This window comes from Stegostoma tigrinum, unplaced genomic scaffold (assembly GCF_030684315.1).
Source record: "Stegostoma tigrinum isolate sSteTig4 unplaced genomic scaffold, sSteTig4.hap1 scaffold_330, whole genome shotgun sequence".
In the NCBI taxonomy this organism is placed as follows: domain Eukaryota; kingdom Metazoa; phylum Chordata; class Chondrichthyes; order Orectolobiformes; family Stegostomatidae; genus Stegostoma; species Stegostoma tigrinum.
The window spans coordinates 98,433-117,979 of NW_026728258.1; the positions used below are offsets into that span (position 1 = coordinate 98,433).

Sequence of the window (19,547 nt, forward strand, 5' to 3'; positions counted from 1 at the left end):
TCCAAGTCTTTGCTGAAATCTATTTTCACTACATCAACTCCCATCTGCACACTCTGTCACCTCTTTGAAAGAATCATCTAAGTTTGTGAGGCGTGACCTCCCTCTGACAAAGCTATGCTGACGGTCGCTGATCAGACCCCACTTCTTGAAATGGAAATTGAGTCTGCCGTTCAGAATTTTCTCCAATATTTTGCTATCTACTGATGTGATACTCACCGGTCTGAAATACTCTGCTTTATGTTTGTCACGCATTTTGATAAGTGGAACTATGTTACCTGTTCTCCAGTCCTTTGTTACTTTTGAAATCTCTGTATGAGGGCGAGTGGAATGTTTTCTCTCATCTCCCTGGGCATCGTGGCATACACCTCATCCAAACCTGGGATTTGTCCAATTTTAAATTCACCAAAACACCTAACATCTCCCCAGTCTCTGTTAATTCTGTCCGAGAATTGTGTGCTCCTTCTCACATGTAAAAGCTGATGTGAAATTCTCGTTTAACACCTGACATTGCCCTCCAGTTCAAACCGTTCATTTGCCTCTTCATCCCTAATGAGACCTGGTTTTCCCTGGGTTTTCTCTTTCCCTCTGAGACACTTGTAGAAGATTTTGAGATTCTCCCTCATCCTAATCTTGGTCACCAGTGTTCTGTTGCCCTGTATTTGTTCTCTGATTTGCTGTGATGAGATGCCCCTGCACACTATACATCATCATCATCATGACATCATCATCATCATGGTGGTTTCTCGCAGATATGGATGACACTCTCCCACTCTCAGGCTGAATTGATTGCTGGCTGCACAGACCGATGCAGCTCCCGTCGGCTCTGTTGCACTCGGGGCAGAAGGCAGTCGTGGGAAGGGGTGAGGGAGGTGTTGGTGTGGCTGCATGGCTTCCGCTGCTTCCAAAGGCAAGCCGCAAAGTGTTTGATGCCTTCCCAGGTGCTCTTCAGGCTTTAGGCCGTCTTAGGCCGGCGATTCCCAGGTGTCTGCAGGAATGTCGCACTTCACCATTGAGGACTTGAGTTTATCACCGAGTGCTTCCTCTGCACATCTGGGTCTCGCCTGCTTTTTTGAAGCTGGGATGAGAACATGCGGAGAGTCTCGTGTCAGTCATACAGATGAAGTGTCCAGCCCATTGTAGCTGATCGAGGATGGTCAGTGCCTCAGTGCTGGGGATGTTGGCCTGGTTGACGTTAGTGCGTCCACAGGGACTCTTGTTCCCTTGATGACTGTTATACACCTCCCTTTTCCTTTTTATGTGGTCAAAGAACAAAGAAAATTACAGCACAGGAACAGGCGCTTCGGCCCTCCAAGCCTGCGCCAGATCCTATTGAAAGCCGTGTGTTGATGCATTTGTGTAATGATTGTGTTTTGTTTGAGCCCTAACACTCAAAGCAGTGTAAGAATGTCTTTGTGCAGCAGGCAAGGTGTCATGAGATTGAGCCTTCATACACTTGCAAGATGTTGAAAATTTGCCATTATTTATTAAAACACTGATAAATGTCCATGATCAACATTTCTGTTACCCTGCAATGATTATCCCGTGGCATGTAAAATCAGAAAGATTCGATAAAATGAGACTGGGTCATGCCCAAGCCTTGCGGAGTTGGGTCAGCATGCAGGGAGAATGTTTGCATTTCATGTATGTGGAAGTACTGAAATATTTCCATGAATCTAAAAGTCACTTTTCCCTTCATTGAAGGACACAATCATTGCCTTGGAAGCTTCATCATGATAGGACATTGCATTTCTGAAGAGGGAAGAAGAAATCAACATGCAAATTCAATTCCATGGTTTTGGAAGTCCCATTGAGAACACGATTCATGTGCGCTGGCATAATGCTCTGACCGAGAAAGAATCGAAGGTGAGTTTGTAGTTTGGAAGATCGCAGCAATTTATGCATCAACTTCTTCATCAATAATGTTCCATTGCTTTCAAACTGCATTTTCCACTCTGCAAGATAATAACTGTTAGAACAAGCAACAGGATGGGTAGATGGGCTGTGGGGAATGCAATGGCACAAAACCCAATCCATTCGACAACATATTTCAGATATGTCAACAAATTAAATATTCCAGCAGAGGGATAAAACATGGAAGATGAGAGTGAGGAGCCAAGAGTTCTGATGACAAAAGAACACGAACTTAACTTGATCCATTTGAGCAAAAAAGCAGGCACACAAACAAATAATCAGCTAACAATGCACATGTGCAACGGAGGCTACAGGGGGACGAAGAATGCCGAATTGTTGTCATGCGTATTGCTGAAAGGGTGATTGAAACAGATTCTGTGGTAAATTTGAAGAAATACAGATAATGCATCTCAGGATGTTGGAGAAAGAACATTTATGGACTGAGGCAAATTGTATTGCCCTTTTCAGGAGTTATTTGGGTCAAAATGAATTCAAAGACTTTCTTCTGTGCTGAAAGCTTTAGCTTAGTTGCAGCTGGATCACAATTTCTGTTCCTGGTAGTATTTAGCAAACTGTTAAAAGTGAATGTCACTGCACAGAATTCCAAACATGACTCCAATCAGTAGAGAAAATATCCAAGGGGTATGATGAGTTGTATCCTCTCATGTTGAACAATGCAGCTACAGATACAATGGAGGCACTGATGATAATCTTCCAAGAATCCTTAGATTGTGGAAAATTCTCAGAGGATTGAAAGATTGTGAACATAACACCTTTATTACAAAGATACTTCAATAAAATAGTGAGCAAGTATTGCCAATTTAGGTCAACCTGGGAAGATGTTCATGCCGGCAATGAAAGATGAAATAACAGGGTACTTAGTGTACTATAACATCCTACAGAGTTAACATCCTTTCATAAAGGGGAAATAATACTTGACAAACTTGCTACAGTGCTTTGAGAAGGAAACAAACATTACTGACGAAGGACCACCAGTTGATGTCGTACATTGAGATTTCAACAAAGCATTTGATAAGGTACAGCTCATAAGGTGTCTCAAAAGAAAAGAGCCCACGTGTTCAAGCGTAGTATGTTAGGATGGACAGAGGACTGCATCGTACATAGAAGTAGAGTCGTAGCAGCAAGATGGTAACTGACAAGTCATGTACGGCCACAGAGTGAATGCTGCGGAGGCCGTACACCTCATGTTGACTGGGTTGATTTCGGAAATGGCGTAGGGGATTGCCATGCTTAGGAAAGTTGGGCGGGCTGGGACGACATTCATTGGAGTTTATAAGATTGAAACAAATCTTATTTTTTCAACATTTAAGATGCTTAAGAGGCTTGATAGTGTATATCCGTAGAGATTACTCCCATTGTGAAAGATTTTACGACCAGAGGCCACATTTTCAAATTGGTTGCCTATTAATTTAGGGGAAGAATTACTTCTTTCAGGTTGTAGCAATCTATTGAACACTTTGACAGAGAAGGTTTGAGAGGTAATGCCATTAATTATATGCTCGGCTGAGATGGCCAGGTTAATTTTTAAATCAAGGAACAACGACAATGAGAAAAGGGTAGTCTTTACAGCGGAAGATACTTCAAGGATCCCCTTATTACTAAAGAATACAGGGAGGAATTAAACACATCACTACCACACCATCAGTACCATGAGAGAAGTAGCAGTAGACAATCTAATGGAGTGAAAGCAGATTAGACTCTTTGCCGTGATGGTTTACTTTCTAAGATTCTGAACAATGAGCTTCAGAGTCGGTGTATGCATTGATTGTAATTTCCCAAAAAGTTTTAGATTCGAGAGTAGCATCTGAGGGCTGGAAAAATGCTGATGTGACATTCCTATTTAAAAAGGAGAGAGGCAAAAAGAAGATAACTACAACCGAACCAGCCTAACATCTATTGTTGGAAATATGTGGTGATCAACTGTGAAAAAAATAATAGCAGGACATTTGGAAAATCAGAATCTAATCAAACAGAATCACCACAGCCTGCTGAAAGAGAAATTATGTCTGGCTAATTTGTTTTGGTTTTTCGAGGAAGTTTTGGAAGGAGAATTAATAGAGGAAAACCAGTAAATGTGTTGTGTTTGGACTTGGAGAAAGCATTTGAGAATGTACCCAAAAGTAATAAGCTGAGAGCTGAGGTTTTTAAGGTAGTATATTGCGATGGTTCAGTATGCTTTGCATGTTCTGGAAGTAGAGATCACATCTCGAGTGAAATGCACCAAATGAATATATATTTTGGGGAACTTGGTGGCAATGTGGCAAGTCAGCGCAGAGGGTAAGAGGTGCCATTTGCTTGCTTTTTTTTGCCTGATAGTTCGTAAGCAGTTTTTCTTGAGACAGGGTGAATTGAAGCCAGAATCAGGGACCTAGAGGGTGAACCAGGTTCATTGGTTGGTGATCGCTACTGGTTTAAGAATCTATTATCGGTAGCTTTCAGATTGAAAGTAAATCGGAGAAATATTTACAGGCTCCAAACTAAAAGACCAGAATGTTTTCAAATCAAATTAAGATCCAAGTAATTGAAATGGAGATGCCAGGCCAGATGATGATTTATTCCTACATGACGGGGGAGTGGTCAGACCCCATACTCCAGCTCAGGGTTGATGAACTGGAATCTCAGTTTCGACCAATCAACAAATCATGTGGGGCAGAGTTACCAGGGAATGCTGTGCTTCAGGAGGCATTCACACACCTTAGATTAACTAGCTGAAACTCAGTCAGTGGCCAGAGACGTGAGAGTGTGACAAAGAACAGGGCAGGTGGAAGGATCCAGGATGTAGTGCAGAAGGAACCTTGGCCTTTGATCTTATCTAACAGGTTTGAGATTCTTTCTTCGTGTGTGGATGAGAGTGCAGGGTTTCGGGAAGATGAGTAAACTGACTGTAGCACTGTGGTACAGGGGGGACATTCAGGAGGGGATAAAAAGTGAAATGTAGTTATAATCAGAGGTAGTGTAGTTTGGGGAATGAACACTGTTCGTTGTGACTAGGATCGAGAGTCTCGAAAGTAGTGTTGCCTGCCTGGTGCCCAGGTTCAGGATATTCCATCTCGGCTACAAAGGAACTTGAAGTGGGAGGAGTAGAAATCCAGCTATCGTGGTCCACACAGGTACCATTGATATGGAAGAAAGAGGAAAGAGGTTCTGCTGAGGGATTATGAGCACTGAGGTGCTGAATGAGAAAGCAGAACCAGAATGGTAATAATCTCTGGATTATTATCTGAGCAATTTGGCACGGTGTGAGCATAATTATAGATGCAAATGCATTGTTCAAATGGTGGCATGGCAGAAATGTGTTTGAATTCATGGGACATTGGCATCGGTATGGGGAAGGAGGGAGTCGTTCTGTTGTTATAGGCTCGACAAGAATCATTTTGGGCCAAGTATCCTGGCAAAATACAGAGCTCGGTCTTGGGGTAGGGTGTTAAAATAAAAAGTGTGGAGCGGGTGAGCTCAGTTGCATGGAAAATTGTGGAAAGAGTTAGAAGCTGGTAAGTGCTCAGCAAAGTTTCCAGAGCAAGTAATAGGACAAAATGTGTCGAAATGGTCAGGAATCTCACTTCATCTGCAGCAGATAAGAAGGGTGGCTGTAAATGCCAGACTGAAGATCTTGTATTGAATTGCAGGGAGTGTATGAAACAAAGTCAATGAGTTTGTGGAGCAGATTGAAATTGACAGATACATCACTCTGGGTATCACAGAGAGGTGGTTGTTAGGGGATAAGTGTTGGGAACAAAATATCCAATGATTCATGTCCGATAGAAAGAACAGGCAAGTGGACAGAGATAACAAAGCGTGGAGCTGGATGAGCACAACAGGCCAAGAAGCATCTCAGGAGCGTAAAAGCTGACGTTTCGTGCCGAGACCCTTCTACTTCTGTGTGTTCGTCCTGCTGTGTTCATCCAGCTCCACACTTTGTTATCTTGGATTCTGAAGCATCTGCAGTTCCCATTATCTCCGATACAAATGGACAGAGATGCCAGGGTTGGCTTGTCAGTAAGAAATGAGGTCGTGCTGAAGGAACCACAGCTCTTGTGCTTGTTTATTAATGACTTGGAGGAAAGAGGTGCATGTGCTGTGGCTAAATTTGTAGATGACTGAAAAAATATTTAGAAAGACAAGGCATGGCACAGAAACAGAGATTTACCAGGATGTGACTTGGATCGGAATGTATTAGCTGTAAGGTGGGTTTGGTGGAAATGTTGTGTCGTGATAAATGTCATGAGATCAAACATGATCTCAGCGAATGATGGAGGAAATTCAATGGGCCAAATGACTTTTTTCCTGAGTCTTCTTGTTTGACAATGCATTCATGAAGGCGTTTTTTTTTCTCTCTTGGATAAGATTTGAAAATGATATGTATACACTTCCTTTTCATCTGGGAATAAATAACTGTTCTGAACGATTTCCATTGACGAATAGCAATCTGACAAGCATCACAATGTGAAGAGATTTTTAGCTTCTTTTTAATTGTAAATGTATTCTTTGGAATTAATTCGGCATATATTATTTACGTCTCAGGAAGTATGTTCATCACTGCATCTCAAAAAGTGGTGTGTTGTGTGACAACAGCTTTTTAAAGATCACTTCAATGGTTGTAACACGCATTAAATTACACTGTTGGCCAATCTGTCCATGATTATTTCATTATCTTATGTTTCAAACAGACAAGGAAATATTGGTGATGCAATGAAGAGTTTGATTCTCAAATATAATTGTTGTTATAGCTTCCGCTTGGAAGAAAGATTCACATCAAGTTGACTGGTCAAGGAAATGGGACACTGACTGTGAGTACTTTGAATGTTCGAGTTATTCCTAAAATGAAAGTTATGACCTTGATGATTTCTCTTTCATGCAGATATGAAGAGACTGTTTTAAAATATCCTCTAGGTTAGTGGTTCAGGCATAAAAGTGCAATATGTATATTTAAGTATATACATGTACATGCGTAATCTGAAAAGATAATGAGTATAAATCACTTGTGACAAGGTGAGAATGAGTTATCCAGATAGTAAGAACTGCCAATGTTGGTGTCTGAGATAACACATTGTGGAGCTGGAGGAACACAGCAGGGCAGGCAGCATCAGAGGCTCAAGAAAGTTGAGGTTTTGGGTCAGGACCCTTCCTGAGAAATGGAGGGTGGAAGGGAGCTCAGAAAAAAACAGCGTGGAGGGGGAGGAGGTGCTGGGGAAGGTAGGTGGGATGGTGATAAGTGAGTACTATCCAGATTGGAACAGATTTCCCCCAGCGGGTATTGAATATGAATTCCAAATCACTCTCAAAATCTTAGTGACTGTTAACATTCATGTTTTTTGTCTGTGTGTTTCAGTAATTGCATGACAGTTTGAATGGTTCGTTGAGAGTGAGGAACCTATGGACTCTCACACACCAAGATGGAATTTAGCTCAAAGAGTGACTTCAAAATAGTTGCTTGCTTTTAAAATCTTGACCATTTTTGCTGTCCAGTTGAATGAATTTAGCTTCATACTGCTTCAATAGGAATTAGTGTTTAATAGGAACATATTTGTGAAACTTACAGTTCCGTAAGTTTTAGCATAAACTGGTGCAGCCTTTCGGTGCTTGCGAAAAGGCTCACCTCTCCGTTAATACCGAAGGAAAATTGGAGTTTAAAAGTAAGTTCACCCGCTGTCAGGGAATGAAATGATAATGTTGACTCAAATATAATTTTTAAGAAAGTAATATATTTGTGAAACACCAAACTCCAATTAAAATTTGGATCTGCTTGTTTTACACATGGTTGGATATTGGATTCATTTTAAATGAGGGTGAAGATCACTTTAAATCCAGCATATTTGTGAAGAAAAGAAATAGCATGTCAAATAAAATTAACTGCATGACTCGACATAGCCCTATATGTAGAATTTCGTTCTGAACTATGAGACAGTTATGATCCCGTACTCCCTCAGTGCTCATGGCAAGAGTAAGACTCCTGTTTGACGTGCTATGCACTGCATGGAATGGCGGCGACATCAGATTCATTGATGCTTGAGAATCAAAAGAATATGACGATAAGATTTAAAATCAAAATCTCATTGAACACTTCAAGGAATGTATTACAGGAAGAGGGGGAAAGCATGTATGACTAATAGAAGGTGGTGGCACAGATCAAGTAGACCTGTGTGCTAAAACTTATGACAAATTTCACATTGAATGGAACAGTTTAAACAGGCTGGAGGAAGCAGACATGCCAGCTCAAACTTGTTGAATTTGTGCATTCTGTTCGTAAACATCAGCAAAATTGTGGGAAACATGTTTATTCTTTCTCTTTTATTGCACAGAACCATACAATTAGACTGTTTTGATGTGGAACCTAAAGATTACGAGTCCCGTCCGTTTGACTCAGAGTTTGGTACCATAGGTTGGTACGATCTTCGTTGGAGAAGGAAAAGGGATGTTCCAGATACAGAAAATAGTCAAACCATTTACTACAAAGTCCGTTTCTGGTTAGTATTAATTAATGCAGTTAACATTTTTAGATCGATATGATTGCACAATGGAGTCAATAAGAAAATTCCATCTGATATTCCACAAATTTTAACCGGATATTAAAGCCGCTGATTTCTTTTTCATGCTGTCTGCTGCTTTTAAGAATGGTTGTCTTACTGTCGAAATGTTTAGCTTTGAGTCCATGGCTTCTTCCATTAGCTCACATTGAAACACATGTTTCTTCAGCCAAAAATGTACGTTTACCCGGTGTAGCTCGACCAACCTTCCCCTGTGGTCGTTCCCCTGAAATCCCCTGCGGTCGCTCCCCTGAAAAACAAGTATACCGTTTTGGATACTGTTCCGGGGGACGACTTACCAGGGGCATGCAGTAGGGTGCAGGTCTCTGGCACAGAGTCTGTCCCTCTTGCACAGAAGGGAAGCGGGGATAGGAAGAGAGTGATAGTCATTGGGGACTCAATAGTTAGAGGGACTGATAGAAGATTTGCCGGGAACGAAAGAGACTGACGATTGGTGTGTTGCCGACCAGGAGCCAGGGTCCATGATGTCTCGGATCGTGTGTTTAGGGTCCTGAGGGGAGACGGTGACCAGCCCCAAGTCGTGGTCCACGTAGGCACCAGCGACATAGGTAGAAAGAGGGATAGGGATGCCAGGCAGGATTTGAGGGAGCTAGGGTGGAAGCTGAGAGCTGGAACAAAGAGCGTGGTCCTCTCTGTTTGTCACCCGTACCACGTGATAGCGAGGCAAAGAACAGGGAGAGATTTCAGCTGAAGACGTGGCTGCAGGGATGGTGCAGGTGCGAGGGCTTCAGGTACAATGTCAATTGGGGCTCATTCTGGGGAAGGTGGGACCTGTACAAACAGGACGGTCTCCACTTGAACCAGAGGGGCACGAATATCCTGGGTGGGAAATTGGCTAGTGCCATTCGGGTGGATTTAAACGAGCTCAGAAGGGGGATGGGAAACTGAGGTGTAGTCCTAGTACACAGGAGGATGAGCGTAGGGAGGACATGGTCAGGACCTCACTGTCACAGGAGTGTGCTGGCAGACAGCAAGCTGGATTGAAGTGTGACGACTTCAATGCCGGGAGTATCCGGAATAAGTTAGGTGAGGTTGCAGCTTGGATAGGTACCTGGGACTTCGATGTTGTGGCCATTTCGGAGACATGGATAGAGCAGAGTCAGGAATGGATGTTGCGGGTTCCAGGGTTTAGATCTTTGATTAAGGTCTGTGAAGGTGGTAAAAGATGGGGAGGTGTGGCTTTGTTGGTCAAGGACACTATAACGGCGGCTGAAAGAACCTTTGAGGACTCGTCTACTGTGGTGGTATGGGCTGAGGTTGCCAAGGAAGGTTTGTCGACTGAGTCAGTGTGGGTGGAAGTTCGGAACAGCAAGGCAGCAGTCACCTCACTGGGGGTTTCCTACGGCCCCCAAATAGCAGTTGAGAGATCAAAGAACTCATTGGCCGGCAGATAGTTGAAAAGTGCAAACGTAGCAGGGTTGTTGTTCAGGGTGACTTCAACTTTCCCAATATAGATTGAAACCTCCTGAGTGCAGATGGTTTGGATGGTGCCGTTTTTGTCAGGTGTGTTCAGGAGGGTTTCCTTACTCAGTATGTGGACAGGCCGAGGAGGGAGGCCGTTTTGGATTTGGTGCTCGGCAATGAGCCAGGACAGGTGTCAGATATCGTGGTGGGAGAACACTTTGGCGACAGTGACTACAACAGCCTCACATTTACCATAGCCATGGAAAGGGAAAGGAGCAGTTACCAGGGGAAGACATTGAACTGGGGAAAAGGAAACTCTGATGCTATCAGACCGGAGTTGGGAACTACAGATTGGGAGCAATTGTTCCACAGAAAGGGCACAGCAGACATGTGGAGCTGTTCAAGGAGCAGTTGTTGCGAGTGATGTATGAATTTGTTCCTCTGAGACAGGTAAGAAGGGGTAAGATTAAGGAGCCTTGGATGACGGGTGCAGAGGTGCTTCTTGTCGAAAAGAAAAAGGCAGCGTACGTAAGGTGGAGTAAGTGAGGGTCTAGCACAGCTTTAGAGTATTACAGGCCTGCTCGGAAGGAGCTCAAAAGATATTGCCTGTACAATTGTTACCTGTTACAACCTTTGCATCCACGCTTGCTCATTCAATGGTGTCAAGATGCCAGCAGTGAGTGTACCTTCTCCATCCCCTAATGCCGTCAGCTCACACAAGACATAGTCCTTACTTAAAATCTTCTGATCAAACAAAGTTCATTGTTTTGGACATTTTAGTTACCTGTCATGAAACGAAAACTGATTCTGACTGGCGTGAACTGCAGTGCAAATGAATATAATCTGCGAAACGAGATTCCTTATGGGCTTGCATCTGCTAGAAATGATTGCTTTTCAAAGACGTTGCATACATACATTTATTTCTCCTATCACCTTAGATTATATTTTTGTTTGTGCGTGTTGTGTGGGCTTCCAGTCAGGCCCATAAACACAGGTTGATGCAGTCACTGTTATAACACGGTATTGAAGGAGAATTTGTGATCTTTGGAGTTTCATTCCAGTGTATGAAGGAGTGCATCATCAAACCACTCCAGATCTCTACTGGTGACTATATTGTTGCAAGTTTTCAAGTGTTACCGATGGTCACATAAAATATGGCCTTTTTGTTGTTGCGCTATTCATCTTAACTGCACCATATCTAGTATTTAGGCTTGGAAACAATTTCTGTTTTTTTGATTTACTTATTCAAAATCATTTATGATTGTTGTCATGATATCTACGATATGTTATTTTGATTGGACATAGAGGATTGGATCTGTCTTACCCCAACTATTAATGGAAATAATGTATGCGCTTATAAAACCCCTTCTGGGCAAGGTAGTTGCTCAGTGGTTAGAGCTGCTCATGCACTGGGGAGCCAATTGAGATTCCAGTCTTGGGTAACGATCTGTGTGGAATTGACATGTCCTCCCCGCGTCTGCGAGGGGCTTCTGCCAGGTGCTGCAGTTTCCTCCCATTGTTCAAAGATGTGCAGGTCCTTATATGTGATTTGTGAAGCATTTCTTACATGTTTCAATCCTGCCAGCATCCAGTGCCTTGGACAAAATAACTGGAGGTGAATAAAAGATACAGTGCCTTTTGACACCATTTCCTGCTGGATTTTCATCAATCCTGCTTTATATCGGTGACAACTTCCATGACCTTTTTTGATGCTATGTCTGAATTGACAGTCTAGTTCCAAATATTTGTTGTGTAGTATTACAAGGTCTCTGTTACAGCATACCCATGAATGCCCACTTCAAAAGATACTTCCATATCATAGAATCCCTACAGTGTGGAAACAAGCCCCTTTTGACCCAACAAGACCACAGCCACCCTCCAAAGAGCATCTCACCCTGACTCATTCCCCGACCCTTTCCTCAGTAACCCTACATTTCCCATGACTAACACACCTAATCTACACATCCCGAAACACAATGGGCAAGTTTGGCATGGCCCATACAACTAGCCTGCACATCGTTGGACAGTGGGAGGAAACCAGAGCACCCAGCAGGAACCCATGCAGGCATGGGCAGAATGTACAAACTCTGCACAGAAAATCACGCAACGGTGGGATCGAACCTGGGTCCCTGGCGCTGTGAGTCAGCAGTGCTAACCACTGAGCCACCGTGCTGCCCTTGGAGTTAGACAGAGCTTGCTTGTTCTTGGGTGGCCTCAAACTGCCAACCTCCACTTAGTGGCAAAAGTGCTGACCAACTGCACTCATCTTCACTGGTTTTTGCTTTGTATCATTGAATTCAATCCTTCAAACTCGATGATAAATATTTAACTTTCCGTTGATATGTGAACGTTGTTTTTAGTACACAGTATTGGTTTATTATGTTTCATTGGTACATCATGAATACTGTATGTCTATGCAAATGGGCAAGTTGGTAACGATGCAGTCCGCAGACCTGGAGGATAATAACACTGTCCTTCAATCGCCCACGATGCCCTCTGCAAATTGGTAGAAAACAAAAATTTCTATAAAATTAATCTCTCCTCCCGTCAGTTGATCAAAATTAATTCAGAATTTTGTACAGGCCAATAACTGTAAGATTACATGGGCCTAAACAAAACTACTGGCTCATATTAGTTCAGTAAAGTGAAAGGGCAACAATAGAGGCAGTAGGAACTGCAGATGCTGGAGAATCTGAGATAAGAAGGTGTAAAGCTGGATGAACACAGCAGGTCAAGCACTATCATCCAGCTCTACACCTTGTTATCTCAGATTCTCCAGCGCCAATTTTCTGAAGTAGGGTCTCGTCCCGAAACATCAGCTTTCTTGCTCCTCTGATGCTGCTTGGCCTGCTGTGTTCATCCAGCTCTCCACCTTGGGCAACAATAGAGTATGCTTTAAGTCACTAGATATGTTACGTGGGTTTGTCTTCCTTAGGGTGGAGTTAGTGGAACCGAAAAAGATGTCTCCCTCACAGCGTTTGTGACAAAAGAATTGCATTGTTCCTTGGCGGCCTTTCAACAGAAGAATATTCAGAGATTTCACGAGTGGTAAGAATGTAACTTCTTTTACTTCTCTTTATCTCACTTTTTCCAAAATTGGAAAATAGATTTTAGAAACAACATCGAGCTGATGAAGTGTGAAAAGAAGAATAATTCCAAGCAGTGGTGGGAGTTGGTCAGTGAGGTGGGAGGAGTGGATAGGTGGGAGAGAAGGCGGACAGGTCATGGAGGCGGGGATGAGTGGAGGAACTAGTCTTGGGATGAGGCTGACGGGTGGGGAGATTTTGAGGGTGGCAAAGTCCATATTGAGGCCATTGAGTTGGAAGCTCCCGAGGCGGAATATGAGGTGCTGCTCCTCTAGTTTCTGGGTGGTGTGATTGTGACACTGGAAGAGGCCCAGGATGGACATGTCATTCAGGGAGTGGGAGGGGGAGTTGAAGTGATGCAATGATTTGGATATGAAAATAGAAGGTGTGGTTAGTAAGTTTCCCAATGATTGAAGGTGTAGTAGCCAGCCAAGAAGGTCACCTCAGAATGCAATGGGACATTGACAAGGGCCAATAAACTGAGGAGTGGCAGATGGAGTTGAGGTTAGATAAATGTGAGGTGCTCCCTTTTGGAAAGGCAAATCAGGGCAGCACGTATACACTGAAGGTTGTGGGGAGTGTTGCTTAATAAAGACGCTGGTGTGCAGTTTCGTAGTTCCATCAAAGTACAGCCACCGGTAGAAAGGATATGAAGGAGACATTTGGTGTGCTCGCCTTTATCGGTCAATGCATTGAGTATAGGAGTTGGGAGATCACTCAGCAGCCATATAGGATGTTGGTTCGGCTGCTTTTGGAATACTGCAATCGCTTTTGGTCTCCTTGCGAGAGGAAGGATGTTGGCGCAACATTGAGGGCCGAAGGGCCTGTTCTGCGCTGTATTGTTGTATGTTGTAAACTTGAAAGGGTTCAGAGAAGATCTACAAGGATGTTACCAGCATCGGAGGTTGAAGGTATACCGTGGGCTTGAACAGGCAGCGATTACTTGGAACTTTGGAGTTCAGGGCTGACCATATCGAAGTTTATACAATTACGAGGGACGTGGATAGAGCGAACAGCCAAGATCTTTTCCCCGGGTTGCTGGAATCCAAAACTGGAGGGAATAGGTTGAAAATGAGAGAGGGAAGATTTAAAATGGACCGGATTTTTTTCATAGTGGTGCATGTGTGGAATGAGCTGCCAGAGGAAGTGGTGGAGGCTTGTACGTTTAAGAGGCATGTGGATGGGTATATGAATAGGATGGGTTGAGAGGAATATGGGCCAAATGCTGGCAAATGGGACTAAATTAATTTAGGATATCCGGTCAACATAGACAAATTGGGCCAAAGGATCTGTTTCCCTACTGTACATCTCTCTGACCTGAAGTGTCTTTTTTCTGAACCACGTGGCCCATAATTAGAAAAAATTGAATCAGGATTTGGGAATGTGACAATTCTAATTGGATCTGTTTGTTGAAATTAACTCTGTAGGTAATGGTGGATGAATTATGATTTATAAAATTTGAGTTTATAGCAGCATCTTATAGAATAGAGGAGACACATGTAATCAAAATTGAAAATCAAAACTTGGTAAAATTTTGCATTGGAAATACATGACCAGCCATTGGAGGAGATTCATGACCATTGCATTCAAGTGAGAACAACAAATGCGATTCAGTGACTCAGTGAAATGGGATGCAGTGACTGAGATAAATGGGATGCAGTGACTGAGGTAAATGGGATGCAGTGACTGAGTGAAATGGGATGCAGTGACAGATCGAAATTGAATGCAGTGAGAGAGTGAAATTGGATGCAATGACGGTGGGAAATGGGATGTAGTGACTGAGAGAAATGGGATGCAGTGACTGAGGGAAATGGGATGCAGTGACTGAGGAAATGGGATGCAGTACCTGACGGAACTTGAATGCAGCATCAGATGAGAAATGGGATGCAGTGACTGTGTGAAATGGGATGCAGTGACTGGGTGAAATAGGATGCAGTGACTGAGTGAAATGTGATGCAGTGACTGAGTGAAATGTGATGCCGTGACTGCGTGAAGTGTGATGCAGTGACTGCGTGAAATGTGATGCAGTGACTGCCTGAAATGTGATGCAGTGACTGCGTGAAATGGGATGCAGTGACTGCGTGAAATGGGATGCAGTGTCTGCGTGAAATGGGATGCAGTGTCTGCGTGAAATGGGATGCAGTGTCTGCGTGAAATGGGATGCAGTGACTGCGTGAAATGGGATGCCCCGACTGAGTGAAATAGGATGCCCCGACTGAGTGAAATAGGATGCCCCGACTGAGTGAAATAGGATGCCCCGACTGAGTGAAATAGGATGCCCCGACTGAGTGAAATAGGATGCCCTGACTGAGTGAAACGCGATGCAGTGACTGACGGAAATTGCATGCACTGACGGATGGAAATTGAATGCAGTGAGAGAGTGAAATTGGCTGCAACGACTGTGGGAAATGGGTTGTAGTGACTGAGTGAATTGGGATACAGTGACTGCGTGAAATGGGATACAGTGACTGCGTGAAATGGGATGCAGTGACTGCGTGAAATGGGATGCAATGACTGCGAGAAATGGGATGCAGTGACTACGTGAAATGGGATGCAGTGACTGACGGAAATGGGATGCAGTGACTGTGGGAAATGGGATGCAGTGACTGTGTGAAATGTGATGCTGTGACTGTGTGAAATGTGATGCTGTGACTGTGTGAAATGTGATGCAGTGACTGTCTGAAATGGGATGCAGTGACTGTCTGAAATGGGATGCAGTGACTGTCTGAAATGGGATGCAGTGACTGTCTGAAATGGGATGCAGTGACTGAGTGAAATGGGATGCAGTGACTGTGGGAAATGGGATGCAGTGAATGAGTGAAGTGAGATGCAGTGACTGATGGAGATTGAATGCAGTGTCTGATGCAAATGGGATGCAGTGACTGAGTGAAATGGGATGCAGTGACTGAGTGAAATGGGATGCAGTGACTGAGTGAAATGGGATGCAGTGACTGAGGGAAATGGGATGCAGTGACTGAGGGAAATGGGATGCAGTGACTGAGGGAAATGGGATGCAGTGACTGAGGGAAATGGGATGCAGTGACTGAGGGAAATGGGATGCAGTTACTGAGGGAAATAGGATGCAGTGACTTTTGGAAATGGGATGCAGTGAGTGATGGAAATGGGAGGCAGTGATTGAATTAAATGGGTGCAAGTGACCGTGGAGATGGGATGCAGTGACTTGGGGAAAGGAGATGCAGTGACTGTGGAAACGGGATGCTGTGACTGAGGGCGACGGGTTGAGGCGGCTAAGTGAAATGGGACGCCGTGTCTCTGTGAAATGTGATGCGGAGACTGTGGGGAAATGGATGCAGTGACTGAATGAAATGGGATGCAGTGACTGAGTGAAATGTGATGCGTTGACTGATGGAAAGGAGATGCCGTCACTGTGGGAAATGGCATGCAGTGACTGAGTGAAATGGGGAGCTGTGAATGAGTGAAATGGGGAGCTGTGAATGAGTGAAATGGGGAGCTGTGAATGAATGAAATGGGAAGCTGTGAATGAGTGAAATGGGCTGCAATGACTGAGTGAAATGGGGTGCAGTGACTGAGGGAAAGGAGATACAGTGACTGAGGGGAATGGGATGCAGCGACTGAGTGAACTGGGATGCAGTGACTGTGTGAAATGGGATGCAGTGACTGTGTGAAATGGGATGCAGTGACTGACTGAACTGGGATGCAGTGACTGACTGAACTGGGATGCAGTGACTGACTGAACTGGGATGCAGTGACTGACTGAACTGGGATGCAGTGACTGACTGAACTGGGATGCAGTGACTGACTGAACTGGGATGCTGTGACTGAGTGAACTGGGATGCTGTGACTGAGTGAACTGGGATGCTGTGACTGAGTGAACGGGGATGCAGTGACTGAGAGTCCTGGGATGCAGTGACTGAATGAAATGGGATGCAGTTCCTGCTAAACGGGCTGCAGGGTCTGTTGGAAATGGGACGCACTGACTGAGGGGAATGGGATGCAGTGACTGAGGGGAATGGGATGCAGCGACTGAGTGAACTGGGATGCAGTGATGAGTGAAATGGGATGCAGTGACTGATGGGAATGGGATGCAGTGACTGAGGGAAATGGGATGCAGTGACTGAGGGAAATGGGATGCAGTGACTGAGGGAAATGGGATGCAGTGACTGAGGGAAATGGGATGCAGTGACTGAGGGGAATGGGATGCAGTGACTGAGGGGAATGGGATGCAGTGACTGAGGGGAATGGGATGCAGTGACTGAGGGGAATGGGATGCAGTGACTGAGTGAACTGGAATGCAGTTACTGACTGAAATGGGATGCAGTGACTGACTGAAATGGGATGCAGTGACTGAGGGAAATGGGATGCAGTGACTGAGGGAAATGGGATGCAGTGACTGAGGGAAATGGGATGCAGTGAGAGAGTGAAATTGGATGCAATGACTGTGGAAATGGGATGCAGTGACTGAGAGAAATGGGATGCAGTGACTGAGAGAAATGGGATGCAGTGACTGAGAGAAATGGGATGCAGTGACTGAGAGAAATGGGATGCAGTGACCGAGTGGCATTGGGTGTGGTGATTGATGGAGATACATTCACTGTCTCAGTTGAATAGGATTCACTGTCTCCGTTAAATGGGATGCAGTGACTGAGTGAAATGGGATGCAGTGACTGAGGGAAATGGGATCCCGTGACTGAGGGAAATGGGATGCAGTGACAGATGGAAATTAAATGCAGTGAGAGAGTGAAATTGGATACAATGACTGTTGGAAATGGGATGTAGTGTCTGAGAGAAATGGGATGCAGTGACTGAGGGAAATGGGATGCAGTGACTGAGTGAAATGGGACGCAGTGACTGAGGGAAATGGGATGCAGTACCTGACGGAACTTGAATGCAGCATCAGATGAGAAACAGGATGCCGTGACTCTGTGAAATGGGATGCAGTGACTGCGTGAAATGGGATGCAGTGAATGAGTGAAGTGAGATGCAGTGACTGATGGAAAGGAGATGCAGTGACTGATGGAAAGGAGATGCAGTGACTGATGGAAAGGAGATGCAGTGACTGATGGAAAGGAGATGCAGTGACTGATGGAAAGGAGATGCAGTGACTGATGGAAAGGAGATGCAGTGATTGAGTGAAATGTGATGCCGTGACGGAGTGAAATGTGATGCCGTGACTGCGTGAAATGTGATGCAGTGACTGCCTGAAATGTGATGCAGTGACTGCCTGAAATGTGATGCAGTGTCTGCGTGAAATGGGATGCAGTGTCTGCGTGAAATGGGATGCAGTGTCTGCGTGAAATGGGATGCAGTGTCTGCGTGAAATGGGATGCAGTGTCTGCGTGAAATGGGATGCAGTGTCTGCGTGAAATGGGATGCAGTGACTGCGTGAAATGGGATGCAGTGACTGAGGGAAATGGGACACCGTGACTGAGTGAAATGGGACGCAGTGACTGAGGGAAAGGAGATGCAGTGACTGAGGGAAAGGAGATGCAGTGACTGATGGAAATGGGATGCAGTGACTGATGGAAATGGGATGCCGTGACTGATGGAAATGGGATGCCGTGACTGATGGAAATGGGATGCAGTGACTGAGTGAAATGGGATGCAGTGACTGAGTGAAATGGGATGCAGTGACTGAGTGAAATGGGATGCAGTGACTGAGTGAAATGGGATGCAGTGACAGATGGAAATTGAATGCTGTGAGAGAGTGAAATTGGAAGCAATGACTGTGGGAAATGGGATGTAGTGACTGAGAGAAATGGGATGCTGTGACTGAGTGAAATTGGATGCCGTGACTGTGTGGAATTGGGTGTGGTGATTGATCGAAATACATTCAACTGTCTCAGTTGAATAGGATTCACTGTCTCCGTTAAATGGGATGCAGTGACTGAGTGAAATGGGTTGCAGTAACTGAGGGAAATGGGATGCCGTGACTGAGGGAAATGGGATGCCGTGACTGAGGGAAATGGTATGCAGTGACTGCGTGAAATGGTATGCAGTGACTGCGTGAAATGGTATGCAGTGACTGCATGAAATGGTATGCAGTGACTGCATGAAATAGGATGCAGTGACTGAGGGAAATGGGATGCAGTGACTGAGGGAAATGGGATGCCCTGACTGAGGGAAATGGGATGCCCTGACTGAGGGAAATAGGATGCCCTGACTGAGGGAAATAGGATGCCCTGACTGAGGGAAATAGGATGCCCTGACTGAGGGAAATAGGATGCCCTGACTGAGGGAAATAGGATGCCCTGACTGAGTGAAATAGGATGCCCTGACTGAGTGAAATGCGATGCAGTGACTGACGGAAATTGAATGCACTGACGGATGGAAATTGAATGCAATGAGAGAGTGAAATTGGCTGCAGTGACTGTGGGAAATGGGTTGTAGTGACTGAGAGAAATGGGATGCAGTGTCTGAGTGAAATGGGATACAGTGACTGCGTGAAATTGGATGCAGTGACTGAGGGAAATGGGATGCCGTGACTGAGGGAAATGGGATGCCGTGACTGAGGGAAATGTGATGCCGTGACTGCGTGAAATGTGATGCCGTGACTGCGTGAAATGGTATGCAGTGACTGCGTGAAATGGTATGCAGTGAC

At 44.6% G+C, this 19,547-nt stretch overlaps 1 long non-coding RNA gene across 2 annotated transcripts in view; it reads left to right on the forward strand.

Annotated features, from left to right (window-relative positions):
- Positions 1 to 19,547, forward strand: part of LOC132208246 (uncharacterized) — a 96,568-nt gene that overhangs the window by 45,030 nt on the left and 31,991 nt on the right. For both annotated transcript variants that reach the window (XR_009444333.1, XR_009444334.1), the window contains 4 exons: positions 1,702 to 1,863; positions 6,660 to 6,719; positions 8,232 to 8,396; positions 12,817 to 12,929. This is a non-coding gene — a long non-coding RNA (uncharacterized LOC132208246). The remainder of the gene's footprint in view (positions 1 to 1,701; positions 1,864 to 6,659; positions 6,720 to 8,231; positions 8,397 to 12,816; positions 12,930 to 19,547) is intronic.